Raw genomic sequence first — 21,217 nt, 5'->3', positions numbered from 1 at the left:
AACAAAAATACGCATCACAATAGAGGTCTATATTCCCCAAGGTCTGTCAAGGGTTTGCTAAGATTTCCTGAGGTCTGTCAGAGGTTTGTTATGAGCCAAAACTAGCATCTGACATAGTCTGGGACAAAGACCCATAATTTATGAGTCTGTATCCCAAATTTCCCAGTCAAAATATTCGCGAAATTAAAATATTCAGTGCGTTAAAATAGCCGCCGAGAGTAACAAGGTCGTCTAAATGAAAACATCCGACACTGTTGGTTGTATTCCGCGCTACATATAAAATAACCGGACGCTTTAATAACTGTTAATGTAAACACGCTACATTCTGACCGTTTTGATGATACATAGGTGATGTGCGATGCTTTGATGTACGACAAAATATAAGCGTACTACCAAATTCAACAGCAATAAAACGGGCTCTCAATTTCAACCCTAATTTAATTGTTTAACCAAAGTCATGATCTGGAAAATTTCACCCATCATTGAAAATGGGTGTTTTGATTGAACGGTAAACAGGCGTAAATGTAATCAATTTGTGCAAAATAATATATGGTGAAAAATATATCAACGGGAATGGTGATTATTAAACCGGGGCTGGCGCACAAAGCTTCAAATGACACGAAAATGTAGAAAAAATAAAACAGTGACAAAATGATATTTTTTCACTTATTTTCAAAAGTAAGACAAAATATATGCGTTTTTTTTAAGGCTAAGGGTCTTTGAACTTTACCTTATAAAATATAAAATATAGGCAAAATACACATAAAAAAAGCACGTATGGGATCGGGGAAGAAGTCTATTAGTTTGAAATAATCATTGCAGAATTAAGAGATTGGCGATTAAGTGATAAACAACAACAACAACTACAAGGGGAAGAAGAAGAACACGAAAAAAAATAAAGGAAGATGAAAAAAAAGAAAAGAGGAAATCACATAAAAATTCAATAAATCTAAACAAATAAAAAATACACCAATAATAAGTCTTAGAAATAGTACAAGTGCTTTAATGACATAAAACAAAAAAAAACATTAACAATACTGAAACAATAAATATAAACAAAAGATATATAAATATTTCTTACATTTAGAAAATAAATTATGAAAAGATTAACCCGAGGTGTGTGTAAAGTTTTGAAATTACCGTATTTGTACACATCATCCAAAGATGCCCCTTATACGTATATAGTGTTTCAAAATCACCTTTGATCTTTATACAGACACGATGTCTCAAAATATACTCTATACGACAGTGGCCGAAAAATATCCCCCCCCAAACATGCTCACACACACACACACACACACACACGTTAAAATAATAAACAACTCCTGATTAATGTACTGTGCAGCCCTGTAAATGTATTCAACGCATATTATATCATTATGTGTAAATCATATGCAAGTCTGTATATTTTCAGCCACGGGCTGCAACTCTATTGATAAACCGTTTATTATTATTATTTTTATTATCATTACACACACACACACACACACACACACACACACACACACACACGAAATACTTTTATATACATTCATTGAATGCCTCTCTTCCCCTTCCAACCCTCTCTTCCTCCCTTCTTCCACTCCTATTCCCTTCCCCTTCTACCCACTCACCCACTTCCCCCAAAGTCTCCCATTCCCTTCAACTTTAACCCCCTTCACCCTTCCCTCCAGCTTTAACCCCTTCCCCATCCCCTCTTCCCCCTTCCTCCTGCCCCTTCTTCCATCCCTCACCTCCCCTTCTCCCCCTCTAACCAGGACAGGAAACAGCGAGTAAGCATTAACGGCACTAAATCCGATTGGAGCAACGTCACTTGTGGAGTACCCCAAGCCTCAGTACTTGGGGTATTTTTTAATGTATGCATAAACGACATTGATATAACCGTAGACAACTACATAAGTAAATTTGCTGATGAAAGTAAGATAGGGCGTATAATTAAATCTGACGAGGACTCCGCAAAACTACAGAACATCTAAAAAAAATATTTCGAATGGTCTGAAAAATGACAGATGAAATTTAATGTGGACAAATGTAAAATACTTAGTCTAGGAGATGCAAACAGAGAAACCAGATACCAGACGAACAACGAAGTTTTAGAGAAATGCGACTGTGAGAAAGATTTAGGAGCAATGATACGTAGGGATCTTAAACCTAGTAAACAATGTGTATTTGCTCGAAACAAGGCTAACAAAGTACTTGGGTTCATACAAAGGAGTGTAAGTTACAAGAATAGATAGGTCATCCTAAAACTATATCTTACGCTTGTGAGACCTCACTTGGATTATTCGGTTCAGTTCTGGTCACCGTACTACAGAATTGATATATAATCCCTAGAAAATATTAAGGGGAGAATGACATGACTAATGCTGGGCATTAGGAACCTTGAGTACAGAGACAAAATAAAGCATTTTAATTTGCACTTCCTCGACAGATCCAGAGTGAGGGGCGACATGATCGACGTGTATAAATGGAAGTCCGAGTTAAACAGAGATAATATAATAAAGGTACTCAAACTATCCAACCAAGAACGAACTCGTAGCAATGGTTTTAAATTAAACAAATTTAGATTTAGGGGTGAGATTGGTAAACTGTGGTTTGGAAATAGAGTAGTGGATGAGTGGATCAAGTTACCAAACATCATCATTAACTCGAATACACTGGATAGCTTCAAACAACCTGATGGATACATGAGCGATAGGGTTTGGGTGTAAACGGCACTGCCCAGTATGGGCCAATAGGCCCGCTGCATTTCCCCTCCATTCTTATGTTCGTATGTTCTTATGTTCTTATGTTCCTCTCCTCTCCCCCATTCCCTCTCCATTCCCATACCCAATTTCTCTCTCCTATCTCCTCCTGCGCCCTCTCTTTTCCTTTATGCTCCCCTACCGCACCCATCTTTCCCTCTCTTTTCCCCTCCACTACCGCTCCCCACCTTTCTCCCACACTCCCTTTTCCTCGCTCCACTTCCACCTTTTCTCTCCAGCCAATCCTCCCTTTATTACCCAAACAACTTTTTCTCACCCAGTTTTTTATTTTTTTCCCACCTTTACAGCGAGCGTGTTGAGTAGGGTAGAGAGTAAGGCGACCAATCTACACATAGATGACCCAATATAAATCAGATTACGACCCCTGGAAAGAGGAAGCTGAAGTGCCCGGATGATTCTCTTTAATGGTACAGTAGTAAGGTGAGGAGGAGATGTTCGAGAATGAAGAGGATGAGGAGGAGCTAGAAGAGAACATAAGAACATAAGAATGGAGGAAACTGCAGTGGGCATGTTGGCCCATACTGGACAGTCTCATTACACCCAACGCTAATGCTCATATATCCATCTAACCAATGTTTGAAGTTACCCAGCGTATTAGAATTAATGATGATGTTTGGTAACTTGTTTCACTCGTCCACTACTCTATTTCCAAACCAATGTTTATCTATTTCGCTCCTAAATCTAAATTTGTCTAATTTAAAACCATTGTAACGAGTTCGCTCCTGGTTGGATAGTTTGAGTACCTTTGTAATGTCCCCTTTGTTTAGCCCTGACTTCCATTTATACACAGCTATCACATCGTCCCTCACTACGTCTGTCGAGGGAGTGCAAATTAAGCTGCTTTAACCTGTCTCTGTACTCAAAGTTCCTAATGCCCGGGATTAGTCTTGTCATTCTCCTCTGCATTCTTTCTAGGGATTCTACACCCATTCTGTAATACGGTGACCAGAATTGAACTGCATAATCCAAATGAGGTCTCACAAGCGCTAGCTATAGTTATAGGATAACCTTGCTAGTCTTGTAACTAACACTCCTTTGTATGAACCCAAGTACTTTATTACCCTTGTTTACTTGGCTTAAGATTCATACTTATCATTACTCCTAAATCTTTCTTGCAGTCGGATTTCTCTATAACATCGTTGTTCATCTGGTATCCGGTTTCTATGTTTACATCTCCTAGACTAAGTGCTTTAAATTTGTCCACATTGAACTTCATCTGCCATTTCAAAAAATACAGGCCGATTACTGTCTCTGCAGTGCGTCTCTTCGGGCAGTGGGTAGTTCACCATCCCTGGACTGAAGTATATAGTGTGGCTGACGTAGACGCCAAAAGGATAAATTATACCAACTCCACCACGAAAGCTACCATCATTTCTTCCCCGAGAAGTCCGTTAGATCACACCCTACAGACTTGCCCTGGATAACACCTTAGATCAAAAGACTTATGCAGCAGAGAGACAGCGCCTTTTATCTCAATGACCACAACCGCTACAGGTCCATTCGCAACCAAGTCATCCGCGTAATACCCACTGCAAAAAAGTCTCAATACCCAACCAAGTTGCAGTACCTGAAGCAGATCAACAGCAGTCAGTAGTGTGGTAAGCTTAAAAACTCTGTGGACTAAACAATAAGACACACCCCATCCCCTTCCTTAGTCATCTCACTAATGGTGACGCAGCTTAGCAATCAAACAAGCATTTGGCAACTATATGCCAGACGCTACCCGGCTTGACATAACCAGTTTCCCGGCTTACCTACCAGACCCCTTTCCCACTGACTTAGTAGAAGAATTTGAAGTAACAAAACGTCTAGACAAACTGAAGTTAAAGCGCTCCATCACCCCCATTGACTTACTAATGAAACTCTATAAGTTCTCCCCGTAACTAGCTAAGCCCCTTTGCTCCATCATCAATGCTTCCCTCAGTCAAGCAAGATGCTCGGCTGATTGGAAGACTTCATATGTGTCACCAGTGCCCAAGTCAACCAGTCCACAATCCTTAAATGAGCTACGACCCATTGCAATCACCCCAATACACAGCTTAATCTGTGAAAGTTTCGTGTTTGATTGGGCTTATGATGATATTGCAGGCGCCATAGATCCTCAGCAACTTCGTAATATGAAAACTTTCTCCACCACCATCTTGTCAGCTTTTTCGACTACATATACCGCCATCTGGAAAAACGAAAAACGTCCGTAGCTATCGCCCTCATTGACTTCACCAAAGCATTTGACCTAGTAGACCACAATTTAATCACCAACAAAGCTATCGACCTCGGGTTTCGAATAAGTCTTATACCATGGCTTGCAGACTTCCTCAGAGACCGACGCCAAGCCGTACGCTTCCCAGGGGCTGTCTCCACTTTTCAATCACTCACCTGTGGCGTCCCCTAAGGCACCAAGATGGGACCACTCTGTTTCCTTATGCTTATCAACGATGCCCTTAGAGAAACTGGAAATATGTCGACAACTCCACCATTGGAATCAGTGTCAACAACTCGGCTCCCGACTACACCGCCCTCCAGGATTTATAGAACAATCTCCAAAACTGGGCCACCAACAACCACGTCATCATCAACCATACTAAGACCATGGTTATGCACATCAACTTCTCCTCTGACGTTGCCCCACCCCCTTCCATTATTTTAGGCTCCAACTCACTCCGGGTTGTAGACTCCACTAAGCTCCTCGGCGTCACCACAGACAACAAACTAAATTGGAAAACACACGTTAGTGAAGTTGTCAAATCCACCAGTTTCCGTCTACACCTCCTCCGCCGACTCAAGTCCCTCGGAATTCCTGCGCCCGTGCTCCTCAGTGTTTACTTAACATTCATACTTCCCAAGCTCACCTATGCCTCCCCTACCTGGTGTTCCTCCCTAAATGCCACACAAAGTAAAAACCTAGAAAAAGTGCAAAAGAGAGCATGCAAGATTATTCTCTCCCCTTCTTACTCCGCATATCAAGAAGCGCTCAACACACTGTCCCTCTCGGCTCTCTCTGACCATCACCACGACCTCATCTTTCAATAAACCGTTAATTATTAATTATTATTATTATTTATTGTAATCGCTCATAGGAGTGATTTTGGTTTGTGCAGGACAATAAGACCCTTGTCGCTGACGCGATGAGTATAATTCGGTGAAAACCTGTTGAATACAATTCACATATAACAATTGCTGGTACATCAGGACACAGTTTGAATAATATGATCAATATACAGTACATAATTACACTTATTAAAGTTATTTACAATTCTCATTCTCAGAGGATTCAACAGTTCACAATCACACTCATGTTTTGGGGTCTAGGGTGAGACCAAAGACAAACATATATAATGTCCTACAGGAAAATGCTGGCTGACGAGAATCAAGATGCTGCCTCCACAGTAGGCGGCGATAGACTGTCCCTCAGGCAGTCACACAGCTGCTACCAGCTCCATCTCGCTTAGTAAGCTATTTTGAGTTATAAACACTTTCTTCACTTAACATGTGGCTTGCTCGCACAATTGGCGTGGCTATAACACTCCCCCTGTCGGGCTTCGCACTAAATTACGGCCTACCATTAGATTCACTTTCCGAACCCTTTCCAATAGGCAGAGTCTCGTCCCTGGGCGTATTAACACTGAGTCCTTTGTCTTCACTTTAACACTTCGCACCAGGCCAACTGCGCTCGGTAGTGCCTCCAGTACTCTCACTTGCATCCACTGAATCCTGGGGAAGGGTTGTCAAGAGATGATCACGATATCCCCCAGCTTGGTGATTACGGCAAGTTTTAAGAACATAAGAACATAAGAAAATAAGGAGTCTGCAATAGGCCGGTTGGCCTGTGCATGGCAGCTCCTGTCGAGAGTTACTACCACTCTCTATCATCCATGAATCTATCTAGCCTCCTTTTGAAACTTTCCAGGGTTCCCGCACTTACTACAAAGTTGCTAAGCTTCATCCACTCGTCCACCACCCTATTTGTGAACCAGTTTCTTCCTATCTCCCTCCTAAACCTAAACTTATCCAACTTGAATCCGTTGCTCCGAGTCCTATCCTGCTCGGATATTATAAGAACTTTATCTATATCCCCTTTATTGATTCCTTTCACCCACTTAAATACTTCTATCATATCTCCACGCACTCTTCGTCTTTCTAGGGAATGCAAGTTAAGTTTCTTTAACCTATCCTGATATGGAAGGTTTCTAAGTCCCGGAATCATTTTTGTCATTCTTCGCTGCACCAACTCTAGTGAATTTATATCCATTCTATAATAGGGGCACCATAACTGAACCGCATAGTCGAGGTGCGGCCTGACTAGTGCAAGATATAGTTGCAATAAAACCTCTGCACTCTTGTTACTTACACTTCTAGATATAAAACCCAATACTCTGTTTGCCTTATTTCGAACATTAACGCATTGTCTTCTAGGCCGTAGGTCCGGGCTTACAAGTACCCCTAGGTCTCTTTCACAAGTCGACTTCTCTAGGTTGATGTTGTTAAGGCTGTATACATTATAAGTATTTGTTCTTCCAATATTAAGTATGCTTCACTTGCTGGTGTTGAATTTCATTTGCCATTTTTCAGACCACCCCTGCAGTTTATTTAGATCCTCCTGTAATGCATTTGCATCCTGCCCTGAATTAATTTGCCGCCCTATTTTGGTGTCATCCGCAAACTTTGTCACTGACGTAGTGTCGGGAGATATTTCTTTACCCACCTCTTCCAAAATTGGTACGCGATGAATTGGGCATGCTTCCATTTTCTGGCAGGTCGGCTTGGCGTTGGTGGGTAGGCCTCCAGTTGCTTTTCCGACAAGTCACACACGCCCGTATTGTGCGGTCGAGTAATTTTCAGCACTCAGGTATCTAGTATGTCCCACGTATTATGGCAAGAGTGTGTTCTCGTACTGAGTGTCCAGCGTTAGTAGAGTGTACGTCTCTCACAATGAGCCCCGTGATCCTGTTGTCCCTCGGCAACAGTATGGGATTCTTCTGGTCTGGATGGAGAGCGGCATGTTTCAGTCGGTCGCCTACTCTGATCAAACTGTGGGTGTCTAGATGAGGTTCCAGTCGACTCACGTCGCTACCTCCCACGGGTTGTCCCTATTGTAACATTCCGAGTTCTCGAGGGAATCCTTTCCTTTACATAAATTTTATGACGACTAATTTCGCATCTTCTAATTTGCGGACCTTGAGTCGATGTTTTCGGTGATGTTTGTTCTTTCGCTTCTCCAGCCGCCATTCTATAAGCCTTCTGATCCACACTTCGCTATTCAGAAGTAGATGCCACGAGGAGTACCTGGCCCATAGCTTATCGAGTATACCCTCATCCTGGTCAGCGTTCGTCGTCACCACCGTGGTTTCCTTCTTCACCTCTGGGTCTCCGTCTGTGAGGTCTGGAATCCTCATTGGACTCTTTGGCCAACTGTCTTTTTCCAACAATAGGAAAACAGGTCTCCGAATCCACCTGCCCTCCTCGTTGAGCTCTGCTCCATGTAGTCCACGACTAGCGTCATCGGCTGGGTTCAGTGCCGACTTCACGTGGTGCCATTGTTCTGCATTGGAGTCCTCGTGTATCGTTGCCACTCGATTGGCCACGAAGGAATGGAAGCGTGTTTCGGTGTTTCGTATGTACTGAAGGACTGCCGTACTGTCTGTCCACAACACTGATCTGTCTATTTGTAAATCAAGTTCTCGTCGTAGTTGTTTGTCTGCCTTGGCAGCCAGTACTGCCGCGTAGAGCTCGAGTCAAGGTATTGTCTGCTGTTTCAGAGGGGCTAGCTTGGCCTTGCCACACACGAAGGAGATATGGTGGGTTCCATCTTCACACGTGGTCCACAGATATGATACAGCTCCATCCGCTTGTTGGGAGGCTTCTTAGAAATGGTGTAGTTGCACGGCAGCCACTGGATTTGCATCCTCAGGTGGGTAGCACTGTGGAATGTGTACCTGTGATTGGTCAGGAAGTTCATCTAGCCTTCTTCGTCAAGCCACCCTGTTCTGTTCAGCCATTCGTTCATCCCACCCAACACCTCGTCTACACTCATTTTTGGAATATAATTTTGGCTCTTGTGACGCTCGGAGCGATGAGTCCCAGTGGGTCATATATGGAGCTGACCATACTCAGAAGGCCTCGTTTCGTCTCCGTTTTTTTTAAGGATGTGGACCCGCAACGCTCGTTAGTCCTTTTCGAGGTCCCACAAGATTCCCAGCGCTCGTTCAGTGGGGAGCCTGTCGTCTTTCAAATTACTTCCTTTACTCCCACGGCTTTCTCTGTCTGTGGAATTGCCTCGAGGACTTCCCTGTGATTACAGACCCACTTCGTAAGTCTGAATCCGCCCTTCTTCATCAGCTTTCTCAGTCAATGGGTAATTATGGTTGCCTTCCCCGGCGAATCTACTGAGAGAAGCAGCTCGTCAACGTAGAAGTTACGATTCACTTTCTTGATGTCGTCATGGAGACTTTCCCTGTAATCTTGGAATGTTCGTTGTAGTGCATACCCGGCACATGAATGGCTACACATACCACCAAAGAGATGCACTGTCATTTTGTAAGTGGTGGGGGCCATTGGCAGCTGGACGTCCGTCCACCATAAGAATCGTAAGACATCTCGATGTTCAGGTACTACTCGCACTTAGTGGAACATTGCCTCGACATCAGCCATGAGTGCCACCTTTCCTTGTCTGAATCAGATGAGGACTCCCATGAAATTGTTGTTAAGGTATGGCCCTTGCATCACCTGGCTATTCAATGACATCGACTCATATTCGGCTGCACAATCAAACTATTCTCACCTTTTCTGGCTTGTTGGGATTCAACACCGGGTGGTGAGGGAGATACCAGGTCTTCCCGGGTGCAACACTGAGCTCTTGACGTGGGACTCGCTCAGCATGTCCCTCGTCGACTAGACGTCATATTTTCTTGATACCTCTGAGAGAGCCCTGGGTTTTTTAAGAGGCATTTTCTCAGTCCCGCCAATCGCTGTTCGGCAAGCTTCTTATTGTCTGGGAGTTCCGGTTGTTCATGGTGAAACGGGATGGGAAGTTTGTAGTGTCAATCCACTTGAGTAATTGACGTTGACGACTGCATCAGGACTCTCTTGTCTTCGACAGGGAAGGGATCATCGTTACTGTAGGTGTAGTTGCATTCCCAGATATTTCTGACTTGTTTTTTTCCAGATTTGTCTCTCTTCACCCTTTGGAAACTGTTCGGGTGTTCTCCTCTTTCAACTTCGCCCCATTGCGCCTTGCCACTGTTCGTCAGAACCCTCGTGAAGTGCAGAAGCCTCGAATGTACCATCTTCTGGCTGCACTCCGTTATCCGGTGATTACGACCCAGGCAGGCGAGGCAGCGACGTTCTTCCCTTACAAGGGAAGTTCGCTTCCCTGTGGACATGCTGAGGAATGTCCGGCACATCTGAAGAAGGTGATCTCCGCGGCATAACGAACAGCGTTCATCGTCCGTTTCTCTGATTGTCTTTATTCCTGATGTCACCAGACCCACAAGTTTCTTCCTCGACGAGGATTGGCGTGAGGGTGAGTCTGTATATATTCTGCTTGGTTCCTACGGTCCTTGTCCCTTTGGGGCCTCCTCCGCCTTGTTAACCATATCCATAGTGAATTCCAACATCCACTCGATCCCAGGAGGCTTCCATTGCTTCCTTTTGTATTTATGCACCTTATCCACATAGTCGTCCCTTATCTTTCCCTTGAATTTCTCAGCTAACGTATGTATTGATTCATGCTTGTCAATCTGACATAGTTCTCCTAGAACCTTCAAGTATCTCATGCAATTCCCCAGTTCGTCTGATAACTGTTGGGGGCCTTTCAAGTCATTTAGTCTCACAGTTGGACCTTATTAGCTGACAGGCGTAAGTGTGCTTGTTACCGTGACGTTTCTCTAATATATCCAATGCTTCCTTGTACCATGCTTTGGGATCTTGTATTTACAGGCATCCTCGCAAAGCGTCCTTAGCAGAGCTGGCGTAGTCAACGAAAAATGTCTCTAATTTCAAAGCATCAAGTATCTGCGGCATCCCAACGTGTCGCTGGAAGAGTTCCTTGAACTAAAGTATTCACCACAAGTTCCTCCGCTGAACTTCGGCGTCGGCCTTTGGGAGAACACTCATATTTTCTAACAGTGGTTTTGGTGAGCGAGCTTGATGCTCGGAAGTACTTCTGAGCTCCCCCTGGTGAAATGTTCCCAGCTCCGCGGTTAAGGTGAGCGCCGGGAGTATATAGCGTTTCTTTGTCAGTTTCGGTTTGAGGAAGGTCGTGTTTCTGGTAGTGATAACACCTTTCTGGGATTTTCTGTTGTTGTTGAGATTGTCGGACCGTAGTCTGACACGGCCCGTTTGGTGGTTCCAGCTAGAGTTCTTGGAGCGGCCAGGCCGAATTTGGGATTGGGGATGGGAGGTTGTCCTACCTGCAGATATGAAAGGATACTGGGGTTAACTATAAATATATCATAGGTGATGGTTAGAGGTGTTCCCTGAAGAATGCAGTGATGGGTAGGGAAAGACCGGGTAACACTGAAGTCCGTTTATTATGGATGCGAGAAATACAAGTGGTGACTAGCGTGTGCCATGCACGGCTCACACAGTCAGACTGAGGCTGCCTTGCCATATGGCAGCCTCTGGGCAATGTTGCCACATAACACGTGCAGTGTTGCCACGTAATTATATATATAAATGCTACTCGGCACAGTAGCTTATTTACAAGGTTGCTACTCGGCACAGTAGCTTAGATGCACAACCTACAACAGGCATCACACTTTAGTAGATGATTCACAAATTCACACAAAGGCGTCCCCGGAGGGAAGGGCCCCGCTAAAGGTCCGTCGACGGTCGAGTCATTCGCCAGTTCTCAGTAGACTGTACCGGCAGACTGTAGGATCCACGTTTTGACTGTAATCGCTCATAGGAGCGATTTTGGTTTGTGCAGGACAATAAGACCCTTGTCGTTGACGTGATGAGTGTAATTCGGTCAAAACCTGCTAAATACAATTCACATATAACAATTGCTGATACATCAGCGTTTAGTGAAGTAACTTTTGCCATCTTGTGCTAATTAGAAGTAATATATGGGAAGAAAACTTTCGAAGAAATGCGCGAGTTCTATACCCTTGTATTTCACATAAATTCATTCAAAACTAATAATTAATTTTTAGATAATATTTGTTATTATGAATAAGATATTATAATATTGTGTTCACAGTAATTTCATTCAATTTATCATCTTGTGCTGAACTAGAAATTATATATAAAGATCTATCTCCTTTCTTGAAAATCGGTATCACTTTCGCTATCCTCCAGGATTCAGGTACTACACCCGTTCTTAATGACATGTTAATCAAGTTTGCTAAGGGCATACTAAGTTTTTCTTTACACTCCTTTAATACATTGACAAATATCTCATCGGGACCTGGCGACTTATTATGTGAGGTTATTGTATTTACACTCTCTCGTGATGTCATGTAGATCATCCTCAGCTGCCTTTTCAACCTATCAAAGTTTGCCCTTCTGAAATCTGTGATTTATATGGAATTTTCTTTGCGACTGACATTAAGTTCAACTTTGAATTTCACTTCTCTGTGATCTCTGTTAGCTCCCTATATCGACATTACTAATAAAGTTTTCTCTGTTTGACAGACCTAAATCTAACATATTATTCCCCCGGGTGGGTTAGGCTAAATGTTGATTTAGGAAACAGTTCTGAACTGTCTCAAGAAATTCCTCTGATTCGGTCCATTCTGTTTGACTAAAGTTAAAGTCCCCTACTATAAAGTCTTTGCTATACCTGGATGGCCTATGGATTTCATCCCAAATAAGTTTCCCATCTACCCAATAAAGATTAGGGAGTATATATATTACTCCAGTGATTAATTTTTTCTACTCTCTGTTAATTGCATCCAAATTGTTTTTGTATTCAATTAAGTTTTTATTTCTTTATTGATTTCACACTTCAAATTATCCCTAAAAAAAAATGCTACCCAGCCTCCTTTCCTAATCTGCCATTTGGTATGCAATAAATGTAACCTTTAATTTGGTATTTAGCAGATAACTCACCTGAGTCAAAGGTTATCCACGTTTCGGTGAATGCTATTATAATGATTTTTTTCAATACAAAGCAATACTCCATTTCATCCTTTTTATTTCCCATACTTCTACTATTTGCGTAGTAGGCATTTCAGTTAGGTAATCGTGATCTGAGTCCTCTCACTGTTGCGTTTAGGTTTTAACTCTTTGTCTAATTTAGCTCGATTATCATTCCTAGCACGATTTCTATGTAACGTTTTGTTTTGTCTTCACATGCCTACCGCAGTCTCTTCAACCCCCGTGCTCATATATTTCCCTAGCAATTTAAAAACTTTGACATCTTTTGAACTGCCCTCTCGAGAGAGCCCACCAGGGCTGCCACCCCATCCCTAGATAAATGCACCCATCTGTAGCATAAATGCCCATTCTGTCGTAGAAGTTGTCCCAGTTGTTAATGAATGGGACTGATATTGACTTGCAATACCTGCCCAGATCGCCGTTGGCACCAACTGCCGTTGACAACCATTTATTGCCAACTCTCCTTCTAGGCAGGTCACCACATATGATAGGGATACCTTCATTCATCCTCATCTGGTCAATAGCTGCCATGAACTAATGAAGGAGCTCTTCACTCCTACTGTACATTAGGCAATATCATTGCCTCCTGAACTGAGGCAGATAATGGGTTTGCCCCCATTACCAGACTTGATAGTGGTCATCCTGTCTAATATATCACCCACCTCAACCCCTGACAAACACACTAGTATCCTATTTATGCCTTTATTACAGAATACTCGATCCAGGTATAGCCTCTTCCACTTCCAACTGGTACAATCAACGTTGCTAATGTACCCTCTCTGTGTGGTGTGAACCCCGGGAGTATCGACTCTTGAATCCGAAGCATTCATGAGCGAGGGAGAGAGGGAGGCCAGGGGAGAACAGGAGTCGGTGTGTGAGTGGGTGGCGGTGTAATAGGGCGGTTAAGGAGGGTCTGAGTGTAGGGGGGCTGGAAGGGTGGGAGAGAGTTAAGCAAGTACCTGTGCAGTTACAACACAGGATATATTAAGCAAGGATAAAAATACATAGGACAAGATACAAAGTATGAGTAGAATGTGTTATCGCACATTAGGGTGGTATACCCAGCTTGTGCTATAGGCAGTGTTGCCAATCATGGGGAATTGTTCCCAGATTTAGGGAATCTGAAATACAAATGGGGAAATGGGGATATTAACTGTGAATTTTGGGAATTTGGGCAGAGAGGCAGAATATATGATGCAGTTACCCATACAAATTTAATTCTAGTGCAACAGCAGAAAAGATTTTCTCAGCTGTAAACAGTCTTATTGCAAAACAGACACAGATTGTCAACAAAAACAATAGTTGGGCTGCTCCATTCTAAGAAATATGTGAGAAATAATCCTTGCTTCTATACTTCTGTTGATGACTTTACATACGTATAAGGACAGTGATTCTGAGTAATGCGAGGTATAAACACTTAAGAAGGTTTTGTTATGAAGTAGCCCAATAGAAAAGGGAATGATAAGCTTGAAATAAAATAATTTATAAATTTATTCCCTCTTTGAAAAAAAAATCATGTTATATAGTAACTGTACAGATAAAGAAACATGAAGCGATTTAGTTTTACTTGTTATTACTCTGACTTGATTGCTGTTATTTTGTAATTTCTTTTGTGTACTTTGCATTTTTATACACTTACACCTCTATGAATGAAAATAAATGGAAGTGATTATATGAACTACTTGCATTGCTTTTCTTTTCATTGAAGGTGCATTGTATAACACCAGTGCACCAGTGGAGGTGCACACTTATGATAGTTTTCTTATGGGCTAACCTAAGAGTAAAACGGGTGATATTATTTATTTTCTATTATTTTCAATCTTCAAGAAGAATCAATCATTTTTTTCCTCAGGTTATAAGGACAGAACATACAATAAGAAAAAATATTTTATTTTTATTTGATAAATTGTGAATAACCCATTCTGGTATTTTTATGTTTTATCTATTGTATTTGAACATTTATACTAACTTTTCCATAAAGTGCAAGGGTAAATGTGAAATAGGGAATTTGGAGGAATTTTTGCCTGGAGATTTGGGGTATTTCGGTCGACACTGGTTAGCAACACTGGCTACAGGTATTGATATTGATATTGATATTGCAACAGTTTACTTAGCCGGAGAAGACAGATACAGAGCCTGAGCTCTCTTGAAGTCACCTGATACACTCGTATACTGTACATTTATCTCAAGGAAGTTTTATGTAACATTTAGTATCATCTAAAATAGTACATGTAACATGGTGGTAGTAAGAATATATCAGAATGTTACCACGCTTATCACTTTATTTTTGTTATTTTTTTGTTATTTTTTTTATTTATGTTTTACATTTATATTATTAGCATATACATATTTTACAGTGGAGTTGATATACATAAATATGATAAGGGAGGGAAGCAGTACAACATGGGTTGTATTAAGGTGCAAGAAGAGGAGAAAGTTGTCAGTATCATGTTTAGTTGGCCAATATATTTATTGCAATGGTAATTTCCACCTATCTACATGACAATTTCAGATGAAGCGGTTTTGGTGGTACAATAAAAGCAGAAATATAAAGCAGGTATTAAAAAAAATATTAATACTTGGACTGTCAGAGATTTGATTATGTGTCAATAACTGGAGCAACGTTAACGTTTTTAACTGTTTTCAATTTAAAATAAGATTTCCATCAAAACAATAACAAAAACATTTGTACTAGAAGTCCTCCACATTCTAATTATCAACTCTGTTCTCTTCACTGAATCCTTCCACGCAGGTCACTACTCCCGATTATCCTGTCCCTTCCATCGCCGTTCCCTAACCGTTACCTGCAATCGCCACTGTTCTTTCCTTTACAACTCTGCTCACTGTTCTTTCCTTTACCGCTCTTCCCACTGTCACTATCAATCACCCCTGTCTCTTCTTCTCCCACTCTTCCAACCATCACTTCCAATCGACACTTTCCCTTTCTTCGCCACCCAAGCTGCTCGTTGCTCTCAATCGCCACCATGCACGCCGTCGCTGGTCCATCAATAGTCACTTTTGCTCCTGGTATGTTATAATGCTTCACACTCAGCCACCAGAGTCCACCACTCTCTCATTCTGCTATCAGCCAGGGCATGTGCTAAATTAAAAAACAAGGGAGGTGTTAGGCTTACGCCACTAACCTGGGGCAGCATACTCAAAAGCATTTACGGAACTGTAACTGTTTGTTCATCCGTGGTTTATCCGTAACTGGAGTTACAGTCCCCGATCTGTATACTCAAAACAAATATTTGTCAGTGGACTCTGTAAGCGAGTCCGTATTCGAGGCCGTAACTTATAGGACCTTCTTAGCTGCTGTAACATAGTCAACCCGGATTTAGTAAGTATGCTATTTCCCCATTGCATAACAAAAAATAGTAATATAAAATATAATAAAGCATGTTTGACATGTTTTATCATAGAATAGTGAAGAAAATGTTTTGTACATCAACATACTAAAATACGATAATACAGTTTGTCTTTTTAGTTCATTTATTTATGAGAAAAAGAGGTTTGAGTGTGTTTATATTTGTCACGGAATGAAAGAGAGAAATCTTTTGTCTTCTTACAACTGTTCAAGTAATTTGTACCAAAATAGCAGATTTGTATTGTCCACATTTATGGTATAAATATTTTTTATGACAGTAAACTTGCAGATAGACCTTATTAATGTGGTATAGCCATAGATATCCGTCAGTAATGAAAGCCAAATTCGAGGTCAAGTGAATATTTTGCCTAGACTTTGCCTTCTTTTTGCATATTCAACCAATAGCCTATGCCTTGGTATGGGTAGGACCAACTTATAACAAGCGATTCTGCCAAGTATCCAATGAGTACCCATGACTCATAGTTATATAATACCTAACCGAATCTAAGTTCATCAAACCTATTAAAAAGGGGGTATAGCATTTTTTCTTAGAAAAAGAATTGTGTTCATAGGTTTTGTATCTGATACATTCAGAAGTGATTTTTTTTTGCTGCAAAATTTGTGAAATGTATCTTACCCTAACAAAACCTAACCTTACCTAATCTTACCTAAACTTATCTAACCTAACTTAACATTAGCCTACCTAACCTAACCTAACCTAACCTAACCTAACCTAACCTAACCTAACCTAACCTAACCTAACTTAATCTAATCCAACCTAAGAAAGCCGCAACGCACATGACAAACAATTAAGATCTCTATAATTTTTTTTCTTAAATGCATTTGCAGAGATAACAAACTTTTTATAATTATTTATCCAACATATCTATAAATCTGTTGATGATATATAAACATAACTTAAGATGCCACTATTATGCCTTTTAACCATTGATTATCTCTGCAAATGGATTATATGAAACGAAAGGTTAGCTTCGATGAGGGAAGGTAAATTTAAGCTAGGTTAGGCAAGGCATGTTAATGTTAGGTTAGGTAAAGTTAGGTAAGGTTAGGTTAGGTAAGGACTATTTTGGTCATTGGTTAACCATTGTCCTCAAGTATTACTCAAACATAATTCCATCTTCACTAATGACTCTTGAAGTACGTCTAGCAGCCCTGTGTGTTTGGTACGGGTTGTATAGTAGAGAAAACGGCCTTATTTCCGCCTCATAATAGCTTGCGAGATCTCAAAAATCACCGTAATTTATGGAGGAAAGTCAGCCATTTTAAATCGAGTTATGGACTTCGTAAGTCTTTAGTGAATCACCACCACAGGAGTTTATGAACTTTCGTAACACCTTAGTGAATCTGGACCCAGGTCAAAAGACATTACAGCTGCTGAGAATGCTCCTATTCCTACCAAAAAGCAGCTTCAAATGCGAGTAGTTGACAGGAAAGAGGCAAGAAGAAATCTTTCTCTATGCTTTGAAGGGAAGTTTAACTCAATTAAAGCAATTTTAGTGTGAAATTTGGTCGTCTCGTATTTACAGTAGGTTCTTCCATCTTTTGTTTACAAACAAAAAACTATCACGTGCGTCGATCTCAGCTGATTTCTCCTTCTCTTGTTATTGGCCAACTAGCTATGTACTGCCATCTACCTTCGGACAAGAGAACTGAATTTACAGTGTAAACACTAGAGTTACAGACTGCTTACAGAATCGTAATTAAATTTTGAGTAAGAAAAATTTACGGGATTATAAGCAGTCTGTAAGTTACAGTACCGTATGTCTGCTACTGTAGGTAAGTGGTGAGGCGTTTTAAGTATACTGCCTCTGATCTGTATAGCATTCGTGGCCCAACTGCCGTCTCACCTTCCTTGCCTGCCTACCTTACCTCCCACCTGTTGGAGTTGGCGCCAAATAAGCGGCAACTGTTTTTTTGCTAAATACTGGCTATTCATTCTGACAGATTCCCCCATAAGAAAAAAAAAATTACAAATAATAGGATGAATTTTCGCAATAACACAGGGAGTCCCGAAAGTCTCTTTCCGGTTTGAAATATTTATTACTAAAAAAACAAAAGGGATATAGTAATGTTACTAAATCTGGCTTATTTGTCTTTTCTTCTGTCTTGTTTAATTCTGGCTTCTTTTCTGTGGTCTTCTTGGAGTCTTGATTTTTCTTTTCTGTGGTCTTGTTGGGTGTCTTGATTCTTCTTTTCTTCGGTCTTCACTACAAGGAGAGCCTCCTTGTAGCTCAGTTTTTTCTTGCTTTGCAGCTTAGCCACCCTACACTGCTCCCTCCACTTCGGACACTCCCGGTCGGAAGAGGAGTGAGGGCCACCACAAGCTGCGCATTTCTTGGCGGCCGCCGAGCAATTGGTGTGCTGGTGCCGGCTGTCCCGCAACTGCAACAGACCTCACGAGCTCGACACTTCCCTGCCAGATGGCCATACCTCTGGCATTTATAACACCTTGTTGGTCTTCTTCCATACGGTCTTACTGGGATGTTCTCCCATCCCAGCAATACGGTGCTTGGTAGATTCTTTGGGGTAACCAACCAGTGCAGTTACTCTGGTCAGTTTCTTTACTATTGGGAGCTGGTCTCTGATCAGGTCGGCCAGTTCTTATTTTTCAAGGTGTTCTATCTCGGTGTGGGAGATGACTCCCAACACCAAGTTATCCTCGGTGTGAGCTTCCACTAGTATCTTGATCACGTTAACTTCTGTTATGTTGGCTATTTGCTGAGCCTGTCCCCATTCCGCGAAGGTGACGATAAGGCCACCACTCACTGGTTCGAGGACAACCCTTGTCACCCCCTAAGGAGTCAAAAAACTTCCTTAGGACAAGGAGGTTTAGCTGCTTGTGTGAAGGGCATGTGACTGGATACAGTCTTACGACCTTCGCCTGGTCATAGGTCAGCCTCATCGTCAGGTTCATATAGTATCTCGGGAGCAGAGAAGATCTTGCATCACCGAGGTGCAGTTCTCAGTCTGATCCAGTCGATACTCGATTTCTATTCAAGTGTTGGCTCGCATTTCTGGTGTTACCATGCCTAATGGGGCATCGGTTATTCGTTGACGTAGGATTGTAACATTGGGTACAGGTGTTTTATAGACACAATCTGTTACCGCCACAGTAGGATAAACTAGAAGAGAGAGAGAAAGAGAGGGATAGAGAGAGAGAAAGAAAGGGATAGAGAGAGAGAAAGAAAGGGATAGAGAGAGAGAGAAAGAGAGACAGAGTGTTGACAACGAACTTTGCTGAGGTGTTAAATGTGAAACAGATGGCCCTCGCCTCGGGCTGACTTGCTCCCTGTGGGGTTCAGAAGATAGTCTCTAGACGTACAGTGAGCTAACAAGTCAGGGAGCTAATAAGTTCTACATTAGACCTGAAACACATAAGTTTTTATGTGGTTTAACACCCCTCTCTACTCAAATATATAATATGTACTGTAGTTGTTAATAGTGAAGAAACGTACGAATTAATTAATTTTCTCATATGTAACATATGTAATTTGTGCTCTGCAGGATTTGACTGAATAAAGAACAATCAAGTCCTACGTGCAAGGGTCTCATTATCCCACAGTCGCTCATTGGGCGGTTACAGTCAAAACGTGGGTCCTACAGTCTGCAGATACAGTCTACCGAGAATTGGCGAGTGACTCGACCGTTGACGGACGTTCAGAGGGGTCCTTCACTCCGGCACCCGACACACCCCGCAGCTACGGAACAGGAGAGCCTTTGTATGAATTTGTGAATCATTGACTAAAGTGTGATGCCGATGATATAATTATAGTTAAGTCCAGCAAAAAAAGGGGGTTGTGGGTTGAGTGTGTGTATAGCACTCGTATATATACGTAGAGAAGCGTGACGCCTCTGTATGTGGGTTCAGTGTCAGAAAGGACTGGTCTCGGTGCCCAAATTGTTCGTACAGGCGCGTGGGAGTGTTATCGTTCATTCCAGACAGGCACGCCGCCTGCTGCGAGGACAGCGTGTCAGGAAGGAGTTGACTCTGTGTCATTAACAATCGTGCGTACACGCGGGAGAGATAGTGTTCAAAGAGTATAGCCAGACTGGATCGCCAATTGTAAATAAAATTTAAGAACGAGTGAGTTGTCCTTTCTATTAGAAAATAGTAGTTGTGACAGCTAAGTAACGTCATGAGTAAGGGCGCAGTAGTGTTTGTGGCATCAGTTTTATGATCTAGCAGTTGTGTAATGAATCCCTTCACTGATTGTGGTGTCTCTGTTGTTATGTTAGTGTGACATCGCTCGTGCTTATTGCACGTGTTTGCATGACTTCAGTTGTATGACATCACTTGTATGACTTCAGTTGTATGACATCGCAAGTATGACTTCAGTTGTATGACATCGCTTGTATGACTTCAGTTGCATGACATCGCCTGTATGGCTTCAGTTGTATGAAATCGCTTGTATAACTTCAGTTCATCGCTTGTATGACATCGCTTGTATGACCTCAGTTATATGACGAGCAGACATGTCAGTTGAAGAGCATTCCCGCTTAACCGAACATTTTTATAACTGTGCCACCAGTCATGGAAGGGCACAAGGCAGAGGAGATAAGCCTAGCCAGCGTAGAAGACCTGGAGGCCCTGAACAACGGAGATGCTAACCGATCACTCACACAGCCAGGGCGAGAGAAGGATGAAACCAACAGGCCGGATGAATAGGGTAATGGGGGTTATCAGCGGACGCACACCCAATTGACGGCAATAATGCAGAATATGAAAGATCATGTGGAGCAACTGCAGACTTTAGGCGATACGGACGACTTTGGTGAGATGCTGTCAGTACCAGGAGGAAGGCCTTTTCTGTAAACGAGTGAGGGGATGACAGCCGCGACGAGGTATCCACGAGACACGTTGTCAACCCCCGGAACCAGGAGTGTCTAGCTTCTAACACCTCGACACCCACCCAAGGAGGGTTCCCAATACTCAGCGCCTCAGAGTCAGCAACATCTCATCAGCGGG

This window comes from Homarus americanus, unplaced genomic scaffold, assembly GCF_018991925.1.
Source record: "Homarus americanus isolate GMGI-L3 unplaced genomic scaffold, GMGI_Hamer_2.0 scaffold56333, whole genome shotgun sequence".
In the NCBI taxonomy this organism is placed as follows: Eukaryota; Metazoa; Arthropoda; class Malacostraca; order Decapoda; family Nephropidae; genus Homarus; species Homarus americanus.
Note: the sequence above shows the minus strand (reverse complement) of the source record.